This window comes from Vombatus ursinus, unplaced genomic scaffold (assembly GCF_900497805.2).
Source record: "Vombatus ursinus unplaced genomic scaffold, bare-nosed wombat genome assembly UNPS02014812.1, whole genome shotgun sequence".
Lineage (NCBI taxonomy): Eukaryota > Metazoa > Chordata > Mammalia > Diprotodontia > Vombatidae > Vombatus > Vombatus ursinus.
Window position 1 is genome coordinate 91,253,188 of NW_020954590.1, and position 16,411 is coordinate 91,269,598.

Consider the following 16,411-nt stretch of genomic DNA (forward strand, 5'->3'; position numbering starts at 1 on the left):
GCCTAGGTTCAGATCCTGCCTCTGACCCTTACTAGTGGTGTGAAACTAGCCACATCATTTAGCCTTTCTCAACATTAGTCTCCTCATCTGTAAAATGGGGGAAATAATAACTCCTACCTCACAGGATTGTTGTAAGGATCAAATGATGTAATATATGTGAAGAGTTATTTATATGAGATATTTTTATCTAGAGGGTTTCAGATCAATTTGAATGACTTATTTCTGATTCCCAGCATGGCAGCTTCTTGGTCAGCCACATTTCATTTACAAGATCTGCAAAAATGTGTTGGCTTCTTATCCCAAGTTTCCAAACAGTAGACTGAATCATTCTTTGAAAGGTTTCCACTAACACCAAACCAACTAATGAAGTCTTAATAGTCTCTTAGTGAAATAAGTATATGGAGTCGTGAGGAAGCCTTTGTAGTAAGGGAAAGAAGTGGTTATTTCTAAGGGATAAAAAATAGGACGAATAAAGTTGTCAGTGATTTTTGGACAGAGAATTTTGTTCCACCCATTCTTCCTCACAAAAATGCCTACACCACAGTGATGTATGTTAACATAGATTTTTGATGAGAAGAAAAATCAAAAGTTGCCTTTCAGAATGTTTTTATGCACTTAGAATATAATTTCCCCTTTTCTTTAGCTCAAAGAAATGAGGTACTTCAAGACTCTCCCTTTTGTTGCCCAAAGTAATAGACTTACAGTATAGTATTTCTGCTTATTTCACCATGGAATCTGAAAGTATAATCTTCGCTGTCATCTGCAGGTTCAAATGTTGTTTTTTTTTCTCTATTTCAAATTTTATGTAGTTAATTGTCACTAAAATATTTGGATTTAGCATTATTGGATTGTCAGTGGGCACCCCCTCCACTGATATAGATCACAGTTTTCTGTAGCTTTTTATGTTGTGTGACTCTCAACTCTGTCCTTCCACAAAGACTATATAAAATATCTAACCAGCTGACTGCAGGGCTTCTTCCAGTTCTATCACTATCTTGCACCAGACATACCCTACCCAACAAATTTTCTAATTACACATGTTCTTAATATTTCTCTACATGAAGGCCTCCAATAACAAGGAAATCTACTAATTACCAAGACTGACCACTGCACTGTTGGGTAGCTCAGATTGTTAGGAAGTTTTATTTTGTTTGCTATAAGGATCAAGCCTAAATTTACTTCTCTGTAACTTTCATTCATTTCTTGTTTCTGCCATTAAATAATAAAAGTCTAACTTTTCTTTTGCATTGCAGCCATTCAGATACTTAAAGAGCACTCTAATATATTACACTTAGTCTTCTTTTCCCTAATTAGACACCTTTGGTTGCTTCTACTGACTGTCACATAGTATTGACTCAAGGCCCTTTAATATACTCTTTGCAGTCCCTTGAAATACCCTGTAGCTTATTAATATCCTTCATAAAATATGATTGTATTGGAGACAATAATGATAATTGGGGGCTTGCAAGGGTAAGATATAATCCATCTTCAAACGTTTTGATCGGCTGCTCACTTATCCCTTGGATTCAGGTCACCACCCCCTTATCCCATGTGTCTTTGGTTCCTACTTTTAAGACTACTTGTCTAGCTCACAGCACTCCATCATTTCTGCATGGATAGTTTAAGGTAGTTTTCCAAAATTTCACAACTAAAAAACTCTTCCATGAGCAAAATCAATGAAGCTGTGATAACAAGGGAAATTCAATTGGGAAAAAATCTTTGCACCAAATATTTAAAATAAATGTCTGATATCCCATGTTCACTAAAACAAATATGTAAGACCAAGAGGCATTACTCAAAAGATATATGGCCAAAGGATATGAATGAGTAGTTCTCAAAAGAATAATTATGAGTTATCAATAGCCATATGGAAGATTGTTCCAAATCACTAATAATAAAAGAAATGAAAATCAAATCAATGGGAATATCAATGGGAAAGAGAAATTGGAATAATCAATGTTGGAGAGTTTACAGAAATTCTTCAGGGTTAATACACTATTTATGGTGGTGAGAGTTTACTCTACCACCTTGGAAAATAATTTGAAATTATCCCCTCCCCCAAAAGACTAAAATGTTCAGGCACTCTGATCCCACAGCTGGACACATACTCCAATAGGAGGGGCCATGTATACAATATAATAATCACAGTATAACTTTTTGAGGTGGCAAATAAGTACAAATTAAATGCCTGTTAATTAAAGAAGAATTAGAAAAATTGAGATATATGAATGTAATGGAAGATTATTACAATGCAAAAAAATTGCAAATATGAATAATTCAGAGAAACATGGGAGAACTTAAATGAACAGATGTTGAATTCAGTAAGCAGAATGAGGAAAACAATGTACATGATGATCACAGCAAAAAAAAGTGAATGTTGTATAATTTTAATGACTAGTCTTGGCCCTGTAGAAGAAATGAAAAAAATATACCTTTCTATTATTATTTAGAAGTGGGAGACTGGGTGTTGTGCATGCTATTAGATAGTGTTAATGTGCTGTTTCATTTTGTTAAACTTTTTTGTTTTTATTTTTACCTTTGTTATAAGGGTAGTCTCACTAGAAAGAGGTCAGGTATATTATACTTGGAAATTAATGTCAAGTAGTATTCACCTTATGTGCACTCTCTCTTTCTAAACATATATATATGTATATATATGCACACATATATATTCCCTTTCTTTGCAGCCTCAGTGCATAGCACAATGCCTGACACATAGTAAACACTTAATAGATACTTGTTAAATGATTGATCAAAAAAATTATCAATTATTATATTTGTATCTTTCACATGGCCTAAAGTACTCTTAGTAAAGGATAATCTGGTATAAAACTATTCTAACCATTTGTGACCACTACTTCTTTTTCTAGAGGTTCTCTGTCTCTTTAATAATATACTCTAGAATTTTCAAAGAAATAAAGTCAAGTTCATGGGTTTATCATGTGCATGTCCTATTCCATAGTCATCAAACAGTAGCCTACAATATACCCACATGTGACTTAAACCAGATGAAAATGTATTTTGGAAATATTTAACAAAATAAATAAAACTACAATAAGTAAAAATACAATAAAACATAGTTAACATTGTTTTCTAAGTCAATATGTGCCTTCAAGGATCCTTATGCATGGTTTAGTGCCCTCCGTTTCTATGTGAGTTTGATACCAATGTTTTATTCAACTCCTACTCCCTCCACATTTTTTTAAGTAAAGATTGACTATTCCCCAGTCAATAGATACTCTCGTTCTCTAAGACTTTTGAAATGTCATTAAAATATCATTGACCATAGTGAGTGGCCATGGACATAGATAATTTGAAGACAGTTATCTGAATTCATTAAAGAAAGCTAGTTTCCCTCTTGCTATCTTCTTATAAATACATATCAACTGCCTATCTGCCATTTGCATTGTGTCCAAAGGTTGTTTCCCTTGGTAGGAAAAAAAAATTAGACTTGAAAGGTATTGTCTTTATACCCCAGGGAGGCCATTGATAAGAAAACCCTAATATGCACAAAGTTAACAAGTCAAATCAAGGAGCATTTATTAAGTGCACCCTATATGCTAGGTTTTATAATAAGCACTGAAGATACAAAAAAAAAAGAGTTTTCTGTTTTCAGGATGCTTATAGTCTAATGGGGAAACAACATGCAAAGAACTAATAACAAATATTATTTAATAACAAACATAAGATAGATAGATGGATGGATGGGTGGGTGAATGGATGTATGGATATTAGATAGAGATGTATATTCAAATGATAAATTGAAGATAATCACAGAAGACAAGGCTAGCGCTACCATTAAGGGGAATCAGAAAGACTTCTTGAAGAAGGTAAGATTCTAGTTTAGTCATGAAGAAAGACAGAAGGTGGAAAAAGGTGGGGAGAGAATTCTGGGCATGGAGGACAGCCAGTGAAAATTCTCTAATTTGAGAAATAGAGTGTTTTGGACAAGGAACAGTAAGGAGGCCAGTTTTACTGTATTGCAAAGCACGTGGGGTGTGGGCCAGGGATGAAGTGTATAAATTCTGGAAAGAGGAGACTAGGTTATGAAGGGTCTGAACACCATTGTGGGGAGGATTTTAAATGAGATACTAGAGACAATAGTGAGGCTCCTTCAGAACAGACCTGTCCCTGTTTCATAGATTATATGGTCAGTATGGTCAAACCTGAACTTTAAAAGGAAGATCAATTTGAGAACTGAGTAGAGAATAAACTGAAGTAGGGAAAGACTTGTGGCAAGCAGAACAACCTATTGGTTATTACTATTGTAATAGCCTAAGTGTGAAGTGATGGGGGCGTGTACCTGGAAAGCGGCAGTGTCAAAGGAAAGCAGAGAATATTATAAAATAAAATTTATGAGACGATAAAATATTGGAAATGAGAGATGAGAGAGTGTGAAGACTTGAGGATAAGACCAAGATTTTACCCCAGGATGACTATATATTAATAGTGGTGCCTTCTACCTTAATAGAAAAGATAAGAGAAGGGGATGGCTTGGGGAAAAAGATGAATTAAGTTTTTTACATACTCAGTTGAAGATGTCTACTGAACATCTAGTTCAAGATGTCCAATAGGCAGTCAGAGGTGGAAGCCTGAAAATTAGGAGAGAGATTAGGGCTGGATAAGTATATCTTGAGAATGATCAGTTTAGATATTATAATTGCATAAGTGTGAGGTAAAGAGACTGTCAAAGGAAATGGTATAGAGGGAGAAAAAAAAGAGGGTTTTGGACAGAGCTCTGTGGGACTGCCATAGTTCCAGCATGACCTGGATGAAGATCCAGCAAAGGAGATTGATGAGGAGCAATCAGTCAGGTAGAAGAAGAACCAGGACAGAGTAGTGTCATGAAAACCTAGAGAGAAGAGAATATCAAAGAGAAACAGACAGTATTTTTTTTTTGTTTTTGGTGAGACAATTGGGGTTAAGTGACTTGCTCAGGGTCATATAGCTAGTAAGTGTCAAGTGTCTGAGACCTAATTTGAACTCAGATCCTCCTGACTCCAAAGCCAGAGCTCTATCCATTGTGCCACCTAGCTGCCCTAGAAGTAGATAGTATTGAAGTTTGCAGAGTGGTCAGGAAGGATGAAGATTGAGAAAAAGCTTTTAGATTTGGCAATTAAGAGCTGATTGGTAACTTGGGAGAGCAGTTTCAGTTGAATAATGATGTAAAGAAGCCAGACTATAGAGAGTTAAGAAGAGAGTGAGATGATGGAAAGTGGAGGCATAGATTCTAGATAGCTTTCTCAAAATTCTTATAGCAGTATTATTTTTTCTCATAGCAAATAATTACATGCCCATCCCTACTTTTTTTCTAGCAGCAAAGGAGATGCCCATCCATTGAAGAACAGCTAAACAAATTATGTCACATGAATGTAGTGGATCATTTCTATGCTGTAAGAGACAATGAACATGATGAATACAGAGAGACTTGGAAAGACCTTCATGAACTTAAAATAACTATATTCAAGGAAACAACTGCACAATGACTATAACAACAGAAATAAAAAAGATAACCACTACAACATAATCAAAAGTGAATGTTGCATAATTACAAAAAACAAGTATGGAAATGTCTCCTTCTATTTCTCCAGAATTTTATTCTTGAATTCCCCATTCCTCTTATTCTGGATATTTCCCCATGTCAAATTTTAGTCCTTGTGATATTACCTTTCCTTTCTGCTCTCATCAAATCCACATTTTTTGGCACTCAAGACATGCTGATTACTGCCACCCATAAGGAATTATTTCCTTTGCCCTTTGGGTAAGCGGGGATCACATAAGAATCTATATTATGAATCGACTTCATGGAGCTCTGGCTTATGGCTCTCATTTCCCTTTGCCTGAATTGTACTTGTTGTCTCTTGCCCTGAGATGCTTTTTTTTTTCTCTTTTTGTCTTTAAGAGCTATTATGGGGAATGGAGACTAGCACTATGTGAACAGACTTGGTGTCTGCTATGAATCAAAATTTGTATTTTAATTGAAAAGAGAAGAACAAGTCAGTTGGGTCTATTGTTTTGTCTTTCTTAATATTTTCAAATAGAAAGGTGATAACTAACTTTCCAGATTTATCATGCATTGTTCTTTTTTATTCACTTTACGTTCCAGCCAAACTAGGAGACTTGTTCCCAGCATACAATATTCCATTACCTGCTTGTAACTTTTTATAGATTGTGTCCCATTTCCAGAATGTACTCCTTCCTTGATTCTCTCTTCTTAGCCTCAACTCAGGTACTATCCCCTACACAAGGCCTGTTCTAATCTTACCACTTCCTAATGCCATTCCCCTCTTTACATGAAATTACTTAATATTTAATTATCTTTGGCCATTTTAAAAAATAGAGTATCAACTATTTAATATAAATGTAGAATGTTTAGTAGACTGTAGAATATATTTTTTTCCATAGAATGTACTCCTTGAAGACAGGGATGACTTTCATTTTCCTCCTTGTATGCCTAGTATATAGCACAGTATCAAGAACACAGTAGGAACTTAATACATTCTAGTTGAAATGAACTGCATAAAAAGAAGAAATTACTTTTATATGAAAAAAAGAAGAAAATCATAGAGGCCAAAGCAAAAAAATTGTTGCATTTATTGTGATTTTTAAGATTATTTTTATATAAAATACAAAGCCCCATACTCCTCCCTTTCCAAGTGTGGAACCCCAAAGAAATTGCTTTTTAACTTTTATTTTTGGATGTGGAAAATTCTTTGGTGGGGACGGAGTTCAAGGGAAGATGGGAGAGAAGCAGACTGGAAGGCTTCTGAAGTTGCCAGAGGATTTTTAGAAGACTCCAGCAACCAGAATTTTTTGACAATTGGACATGGCAGTTGGCTACTTGACATTTTAGATAAGTTTTAGAAAATCTGACAAGTGAAGTTTTTCAGAAACCAAGCTACTATTAGCACAGAATATCTGTGGAAAGAGTGAGATTTTTTTTCAAATGTTTGTTTTGAAAAGCCAGGTCAATGATGGGAAGCTAGGCGGCACAGTGGAAAGAGTGCCAGACCTAGAGTCAGGAAGACTCATTTTCATGAGGTCAAATCTGGCCTCAGACACTCACTAGCTGTGTGACCCTGGACAAGTCACTTAACTCTGTTCACCTCAATTTCCTCATCTATAAAATGAGCTGGAAAAAGATATGGCAAAACCCTCCTGTATGTTTGCTAAGAAAACCCTGAATGGGGGATCATGAAGAGCCTGATACAACTGAAAAACAACTGAACAACAAAATCAATGATGATTGTGCAAAATACCATCTATGAAATAGGGACCTGTCTGCTCTGAGCACCCTATATCCATTCATGACTCAGTGTTGCCAAACTGAAATGTTGCTTGAAATCTCCAGAGTACCAGAGTCTCAATATGGTCTCCAAACATGTGTGTGTATGTGTATGTGTGTGTGTTTGATCTTACTCATTCCAAATCTGATTCCAGATCTCTGCTAAGGAAAAAAAAAAGAGTAGGAAAAAGGTTGTGAGTTGCATAGTCTAGGGAAAGAGAAATTGCCAAGATTCACAGCATTCATTTACTTTATCCTGTTCAGACTAATAAGCAACAAGTATTTGGCTCTGAAATCAACGTGGTTTTTTTCCCCTAGTAGGGGAATATAGGAATTGGAATGTTCAGCTCCTATGCAAGGTATGATCAACCAATAATGTATATTGAGAGACTCCTATGTGCCCTTCCTAGTAGTTTTAGGTCTGTCTAAGCCGTGGCTTAAGACAGAGTCCCTGCCCTCAAGGAGCTCAGAGCATTGTTTGGGAAGATGTACTTGCATATACAAAATATAATAAAGTGTTCATTTCTGTTATGCAGGATCATCCAATGCAAAGTCAGGTAGTTTTTAAATATTATCAATGCCTCCTCCCACTTTCCTCTTCACACTCTTCTCCCCACCCTCTAGGAAGTTAATACTCCCATGTTACCTATCCGAATGAAAGCTTAAGGAAAGGGAATAGAGTGAAAAGCAGAACACATTGAAGAGGATCTCAAAGGACCAAATCTCCAATAGTGGAAGCTCTAAAAATGGGACACTTGGAAAGGGCAAGTGTTTGGAACAGGATGGTAAGCTATCTTAGGAATCACCAAATCACAAAACATCAATTAGTCATCATAAACATCTGTTTGTTCCACTTACTTGTAAGACAGTAAGTATCATAGGAGTTCTGAGAAGGTATTTAAACCTGCAACATTCAGGAAGCTTCCCACAGGAAGTGGGATAAAGGCTTTTGGATAATCTGAGACAGGGCTTTGCTGTATAGTAACTTTGGGACTGCTTCAGATTTGAAAGGATAAGAGTTCGCTAAATAAAGTTCATTTATGACACAGAGTCTAGTGATGATCAAATTGTAACAATGCAATTGTATATGATGGTTTATGTTTAGTAAAGATTAACTGTAGTTATTCATTAATCTTGATTTACTGTGAATGGAAAAGCTGATGTGCCTTCTGCAAGGCCAAGGGAAAAAGAGTCATACTCAAGGATTCATTCATTCCACAAGCAGGTCTCATAGGCAAATGCTTAAGCGTCACAAACATTCATTTAGACATGTGTTGGGAAGACAAAGTAGGTATGTGAAATGTTTATAAAAATGTTTCCATTAGGCTTATGATAGCTATGTGAAAAAAGTATTCCCATTGGCATGAATATGTATCTATTGTGAGGCAAATGGAAATGTCTTTTTCCCCCCCTTGAAGCCTTTGGTATCTTAAACTTCATTACTTTTCTATAATAAATAACTCTAGTCCTCAGGAGTTTATTATTTTTAGTTACACTTAAGATATCCAAAAAAAGCTTTTTCTATTCTAAGAGTCAACATTAACTCATTAAGCACTTAATAAGCACATACTACATGGCAAGCACTGTGATAGGAACAAATACAAAAAACAAAAATAGTGCCTGCCTTCAAGGAGTTTATATTCTATTGTAGAGAGGTGGCTAGGTAATGAAATAGATAAAACATAAGGCCTGGAGACAAGAAGACCTGAGCTCAAATACTGCCTTGGACACTTACTAGCTGCGTGATCCTGGGCAAGCCACTTAAACTCTGATTGCTTCAGTTTACTCATTTGTAAAATGAGAATAATAGTAGCATCTACCTCACAGGGTTCTTGTAAGGATCAAATAAGATAATACTTGTAAATTGCTTAGCACAGTTCCTGACACATAGTAGATACCATGTAAATGATAGCTATTATTGTTGGTGCTGCTGTTGTTATTGGAGAGAACTGACATGAACCTATAAACTTAAAGATTAATAAATACAATAGAGATACAAAATAATAAGGGCAAGGTTTCCTGAAGAAACCAGTATATAAGGTGAACCTTGAAAATAAAGAATCTATGAGGCAGAGATGAAGTCAGAGTACATTCTTATTATGGGAGGACAGATCATTAAAAGACGTGGAGATGAGAACTGATGTGCCATATATGAAGAATGACAACTGGTCAGTTTGACTGGATTGTTAAATAATAACCAAGCTAATTATACGAAATAAACTGAGCATAGTAGGCTAGAATGTGATGTGTGATGTGAAGAGATTTAAAATTTAAACAAAGGCAGCCTCTGTTTAATAACTATTTATTAATCCTACTAGGTCAATAATTATTTATTAATCCTACCATGTGTCAAACACCATGTTAAGTGCTGGGAGTAAAAAGAAAGACAGACCAGTCACTAACTGGAGATAATTGGTAGACACAAAATACTAGCATTAAGAAGGGATCAGGAAAAGAAAACATTGTATTTTATTTTAGAGGTAAAAAAAGGAACCAATGGAGTTCCTAGAGGAAGAAAGTGACATAGTCAGACCAGCTTTAGGAATATCCATTTGGCAATTGTATAAAGGAACAAATGGAAGAAGAGAGACCGGAGGCAAGGAGATCGATTTAGAGTCAACCAATTAATCTAAGAAAGGACAGAAGGTTTGAACTCAAGTGTGAGAGGGATGAATTCTAGAAGGGCATACATATGAGATAAATTATGAAGGCAAAACTGAAAAATATTACAAATGATTGCATATGAAAAGTAAAAGGGAGGAAAAATCCAATATAACTCTGAGGTTTTGAATTTTGATGATCAGAAAGATGGTGGTACTCTCAACAGAAATAGAGAAGTCAACAACACCACTAGTAAATCACTTTTTCCAAGTATAAACATGTCAAAAACACAATTATGGCATTGTATTCCTGAGCTTAAATTATGTGTGCAGCTTACTTTTTGCACAAAAAATAAATATAAGTGTTCAAAATATTTGTTTTAGTAAAAATAATAATGCCTAGAAATTATGATGAAAATTATACCATGTGGGACATTTTTTCTATAAGTTCTGTTTAAAATTTTCTTAGTTTTCCTGAAGAACTTATAGAAAAAATGTATTTTTATAAATAAAAATGACACTACTTCTATTGGCAATGCTTTCATGTTTGTCAAATTTAATTTAAAGTGGTATTCTTTTTCACAATTAAAAGAAAATTAAAAACATTTTTGCAGAATGACTTCCAGTTCTTTCTCACAGTTATGGTGATATCAAATGGCAAATCAGAAGCATGGAAAGGACACTTTGGAATATACTCATTCTGCAGACATCAAAAACACAGACACCATAGAGGTAATGAACTAGGCCAATGATAAATGAAGCATTAGAAGTCTAGCAAGAGTTCTTTTCTGGAATGTGAACAAAGCAGAGAAAATTCTTTTTTTAGCAGTATGACTTTGAGAGCTGAAGATTTGGATGAAGTTGGAAATAGATTCACCTATTGAGCTGCTACAGAAAAAGCCAAATTATTTCCTCTCCTCTTTCGCTACTTTTGGAATTAATCATTAATAACCTTGTTTAGCACCACCACCACTCCCCTTCTCCTATTCTCTAGCTGCTGCCTTTAGCTGTACCTCTACAGAGAGATTTTTTTGCATAAGTGTGAAAGAGAACAGTGAATAAATGCACCACCAGGGGGCCATTGTTGATTTTAGCTTCTAGGGGGAAAAACAAGGATCTATGCTTGCCTTACTATGGGAGTTTTGTAAAAATAGGAAATCAATATTAATAAGATTCTATCTCATTAAAGTTCCTGAACTCTCAGCTTGGGTGAAGAAGAGGGAAAGGGAAAAATACCTTGTCATCATGACATTTCAGATTCTTCTTGTTTCTCTCTCTCTGTCTCTCTGTCTCTGTCTCTGTCTCTCTCTGTGTGTCTGTCTTTCCGTCTGTCTGTCTTTATCTCTGTGTCTCTGGCTCTGTTTCTTTCTCTTGATGTGTCTGAATCTCTGACTGTCTTTCCATCTCTGTCTCTCTCTGTCTTTCCGTCTGTCTGTCTCTTTCTCTCTGTGTGTCTGAATCTCTGTCTGTCTGTCCATCTCTGTCTCTCTCTGTCTGTCTCCATCTGTCTGTCTCTCTCTTTGTTCTATTCCCCTCTTTCTATCTCTCCCACTTCTTCTCTCTTTTGCTCTCTCTCAATCCAAAGCAACTATGATCAATCAAATCTTAATCTAAGCAGGTCATGGCACTAATTAAAATGCAAAGAATAAATAAACTTTAAAGAACAGGAAAAGCTGTGAATCAATATCTTCCCTCTTGGACAGAGGGAGGGAGACAGAAGAGAATCATTTCACCACCTGCATGAGCTATTTCAAAAGGGGGAAGTTTAGCACAATCAAACTTCTCTTGCCTCAGCCCTAGGCATATGACATTTGCTCACAGTGGGTAGAGGTGGGTCCTTAGAGTCCTAATAACTACCTTTACATCTCACTTTCATCTCTCACAGTTTCTTTACCTGACAACATTCTGATTGCCCAGTGTCTCCCTCTAAGCTCTATTCAACAAATCAAAAGTAAAACTTGAACTTTTAGCCAAAACTGCCGAACATGGAGAGAATCCATGCATGTCACCTCTCTCAGAAGGCAACTTCTCTGCAACTTATAGTCTTATAGAGTTGTCTGGGACACCAAGAGGACAAATGACTTGTCCAGAGTTGTATGACTAGTACATGATGGAGGTGGGACATGAGCCCAGGTCATCCTGATTCCAAGATACTCTATCTACTACTACTTCTCTCCAATGAAAATTTAAACTATAGGCTTCCATTTAAAACAGGGGAGGTAATAGATCCACTCAACTGTGTACTAGTCAAATGACACTCAGAGTATTTTATTCAATTCTGGGCAATATAAGCTGATGAAAAACATGGCAACATGGAACACGTCCAGCAGATGGTGACTAGGAAAGAGAAAGGACTCAAGACTATATCAGATACAAATCATTTGAAGGAATTAGGTTGTTTCCAAAGGAGGCGAGAAAACTTGGACTGAGACATAATTGTACTCTTTAGATACAGTTAAGTAGTACAGTGGATAAAGCACTGGACCTGGAGTCAAGAAACACTGAGTTCAAATCCAGCCTCAGACACTTATTAGCTGTGTGACCCTGGGCAAGTCACAACCCCATACATATTCCTTTTCTATAAAATGGAGATAATAATAGCACTTGCCAGGGCTACTACGAGAATAAAATGAGATAATATTTGTAAAGCACTTTGCAAATCTTTAAATCAGTATACAAATGCTAGCTATTATCATTAATTGATGGATTGTCATGTATAACTTGTATAGGGTTTAACTTGTATAACCCTTGTAAGTCCTGGATATTAACTGGCACGGTGACTAGAACACTAGACCTGGAGATAGAAAGTCCTGATTTCTAGAGATGTCTATATCTCCCCCTTAGGATATCCCTAAGGTATTGGATTTATTCCTTCTAACGCTTTTGGTGGCAACACCCGTTCTACTGTGTTCTCACCAATATTAATTACTAGCCACCTCTTTGTTGTGTGGTTGTTCAGTTGTTTCAGTCAATGTCTTACTCTTCATGACCCCATTTGGGTTTTCTTGTTAAAGATACTTGAGTGGTTTGCCATTTTCTTCTCCAGCTCATTTTTACAAATAAAGGAACTGATGAAAAGAGGGTTAAGTGACTTGTCCAGAGTCATACAGCAAGTAAAGTGTTTGAGATCAGCTTTGAACTCAGGAAAATGAGTCTTCCTGATTCCAGGCCTGGCACTCTATCCACTGAGCCACCTATCTGCCCGTCATCTCTTCAATATTTAATAAATAGCAGTTAATATCTCCTCAATATTATTAATATGTTGCTAATATCTTATTAATAATGTCCCAGTATCAGTTAACAAGTTATAATCAATTAGCCTTTGCAAAAGAATAGATATATAGAGAGATAATATAACAAGAAGTACAAATACATCTCCACAAACCAGGGGCACATTTTTACCATACCACCATGGTGCCTAGGGAGAATGGGCTCAAACTTAAAGTGATTCCTGTCATACACAAGTGTTTACAAAATTCATTTCTGAATGTGGAGGTGCTTATGAAAAAGTTGCTTTCCTGCTTGTAGAACCAGCATCTCAGTGTTGATCCATCACTTGACTTATTCAAGTAAGTCACTCAGACCCTCCCTCATTACCAGGTTTGGCTGCCCACAAACTCTAGCATAGCCTCCAGTTCCTGGACAGTTAGTGCTCTCCCAACTTTTCAAAGCCTGCAAGGTTGCATTCCAGCACATTTTATCTCAAATACTTCTTTACCTAACCCAGAAAATCTGAAGCTGAGGGGACTGGACCCATCTGGTTGCTAGGGTTTCCCCTCATGTTTAATGGAGTGCCAAATTGATTCCATCACACACTGGGAGGAGGAAGGCACAGAGTTGAGTTCTATTGCAAACATGTGGGGAGGCTTGAGTAGCCCTGTTTCCTAAAAGTGGTGAGGGAAGGAGTACTGAGTGAGAATATTAAGGGTTAGGGATTAGTCATCTCTCCTGTTAATTCATAGGGTTTTTTGGTATTGTTGACTATGAAGGTAGCTGAAATTGTTCTATCTCTTACTCAATAATTCCTATTTTGGAAAGGTTTGAGAGGTCACAAGGAACGGGGGGAAAAATTGAGTCCTCTATCTTTTGGAATCATAGTTTGTCATTGCATTGAACAGGGTTCTTTCCAAGTTGTTGTTGGTTTTGTTTTTTTAAATAGTTTTGTTGTTAATCTATAAGCTGTTCCTCTGGTTGTGTTCAGTTCAGTCTACATCATTTCACAGATGTCTTCTCAGTTTCCTGTGGAATTATCCATTTTGTCATTTCTTTCTATTGATCATAATTTTTCTAACGAAACTGACATTTCCAAAATAGGAAGATTTTCAACATGGAAAATTTATATAAAGATGTAAAGTGGAATATTTGACCTTCTAAAGTAATTAAGATTGTTCATTTAATGTTTCGGATGAACATAGAATACTTCTAGTAAATTGGAAGAATTTATTTTAATTGCCCAAAAGTGATCTCTGTGTTGATTTTGAGTATCATATAATTTTACTAGGGTAATATATGCCTGGGTAAAATTTGTTATATTATACAGTAGTTCTTTTAGACTGTTTCTTTAAAGAGTTGAGAAATGAGCTTTATTCATTAGTCCCTAAGCAAGTATTTTGGATGGCAAATGATGGGTGGGAGGAGGGAGAGGTGGAGATGAGAAAGGTCATGCCTCATTTTTGTTCCACACTCCTCTGTGTGTGAAAGGGAGAATAAAACTGAATGGCTGCTTTGACACTTTTCATATTTTCCCTGAGAGGTTCCTTATGATGAATGCTATAGAGAATTTGCCAGGAAAGTAAATTAATAGCCTCCAGTAGCCTCCACCATAATTCAGTGCTGTGCACTTTTATTTGTTTATTAGGAGTGTGATGTCACAGGCTGCTGCAACCCTGTGACCCACACTTTTCTTTTACCAACAAGTCCCAAGTTTTGGCCCTCTGTCTGGTGTTTCATGGCTACCACTCTTCTTCCCTTCTTGGCATTCTCACTACTCAGTTTTACATGAGGTAGCAATCACTAGCTTTGCTCTTTTCCTGCTTCTTTGGGGTTTTTTGGTAGTTTTTTTTTTCTAATCCTACAAATTTCTTTAGGGAAATATACTTCTTCAATGCTTCAGTGAATCTGCAATTTCATCAATATGAGTTATTTCTAATGGGGCAGACACAACTTATACACTTTTTCATCCTGTGAAACTGTTCAGGTCCTCCTGAAAATTCTCTTAACATTAGAAAGGTCCCAAAACAGCAAATGAGTAGCCAATTCACCTCTTTTTACAGTTATGTATTTCCATTATTATATCTTCTATTCAACTACTTACACAAATTCATCACTGGTACCATGATGCACTCTATTTATATCTGTCATGAGACTGTCCATTGCCCTTTTTATGGCCCCACTATTACACTTTTAAAAACAATGGTATCCAATGATTTGTAGTCATATAATGTTTCCAGAAGACTCCAGGTGTTAAAAATGGATTTTTGTTTTAGGGGGAAACTTAGGGTCTTTGGAATTGTTGAATAATTTTCCAGATTTAATCTAGCCTTTACTCCTAATCCATCCAAGTTTCATGTACTGATGAAGAAGATCTATGAGTTATTCACTCAACTGTACATCATAGTCTATATAACATGTATTTTTCATCCACTTTGTTTTTCCTACATATGTATTTTAGATTATGCCCTTTTCTGTAATTGAAGGTATCATTTGGGAGGTTTTACAATATCTGGAGCTTGATGTAATTACCATAGTGTCATAACACAGATGCATATGTACAATGTCCCCATTTCTATAGATTCTGTCTTCCATTGAACTATAAACTCTTTGTGAGTAAAAGTTGCTGTCTTTATTTGGATATCCAGAACTTAGCAGAGTTCCTGGCATATAGTAGCAACTTAATAGATGCTTGATTTTTTTTACTTAAATTCCATTTGGAATCTGCTGAAAATATCCTTTATGATGATAGGAAACATTTTTATTAACTATATGTCCTTCCACTTTTTCTATCTGAACCAAATATCTTTTTTATTCTCATTAAACTAAAGAAAGCGAGGTCTTAAATTCTTTGGCATGTTCAATCATTTATTTAATGGGAAAAGTATGAGTTGAAGAGTGGCTAGAAATATGGAGATGTCTAAACCCAGATATTAATCAGATCAACAGTAAAAAGTGGGACAAATAAAGCAAAACAACAATAAAAAACAAAGGAGGAGAAAATAAAGAATTCAAAAACAAAAATTCTATTAAAAGTCAGAATGAAGAAAAATAAGCAAACAATCAAAAAAACCTCAACACAATGAATAGATATTTTGATTTTATTCAATTAATGTTTATAAAAATATATATAGCAAGATACAGTATAATTAAACACATAACCAAAACACTAATTATCTTTAAAAAATTTAACAATAATGTAACAATAAAACATTAAGTAATAAAAACAATACCTATAATGCCTTTGTAAAAAGACCCCCAAAAAATCACTTCTTCATTAAAAGAGGAATTAAAGTATTTACACCTTCCTGGTATA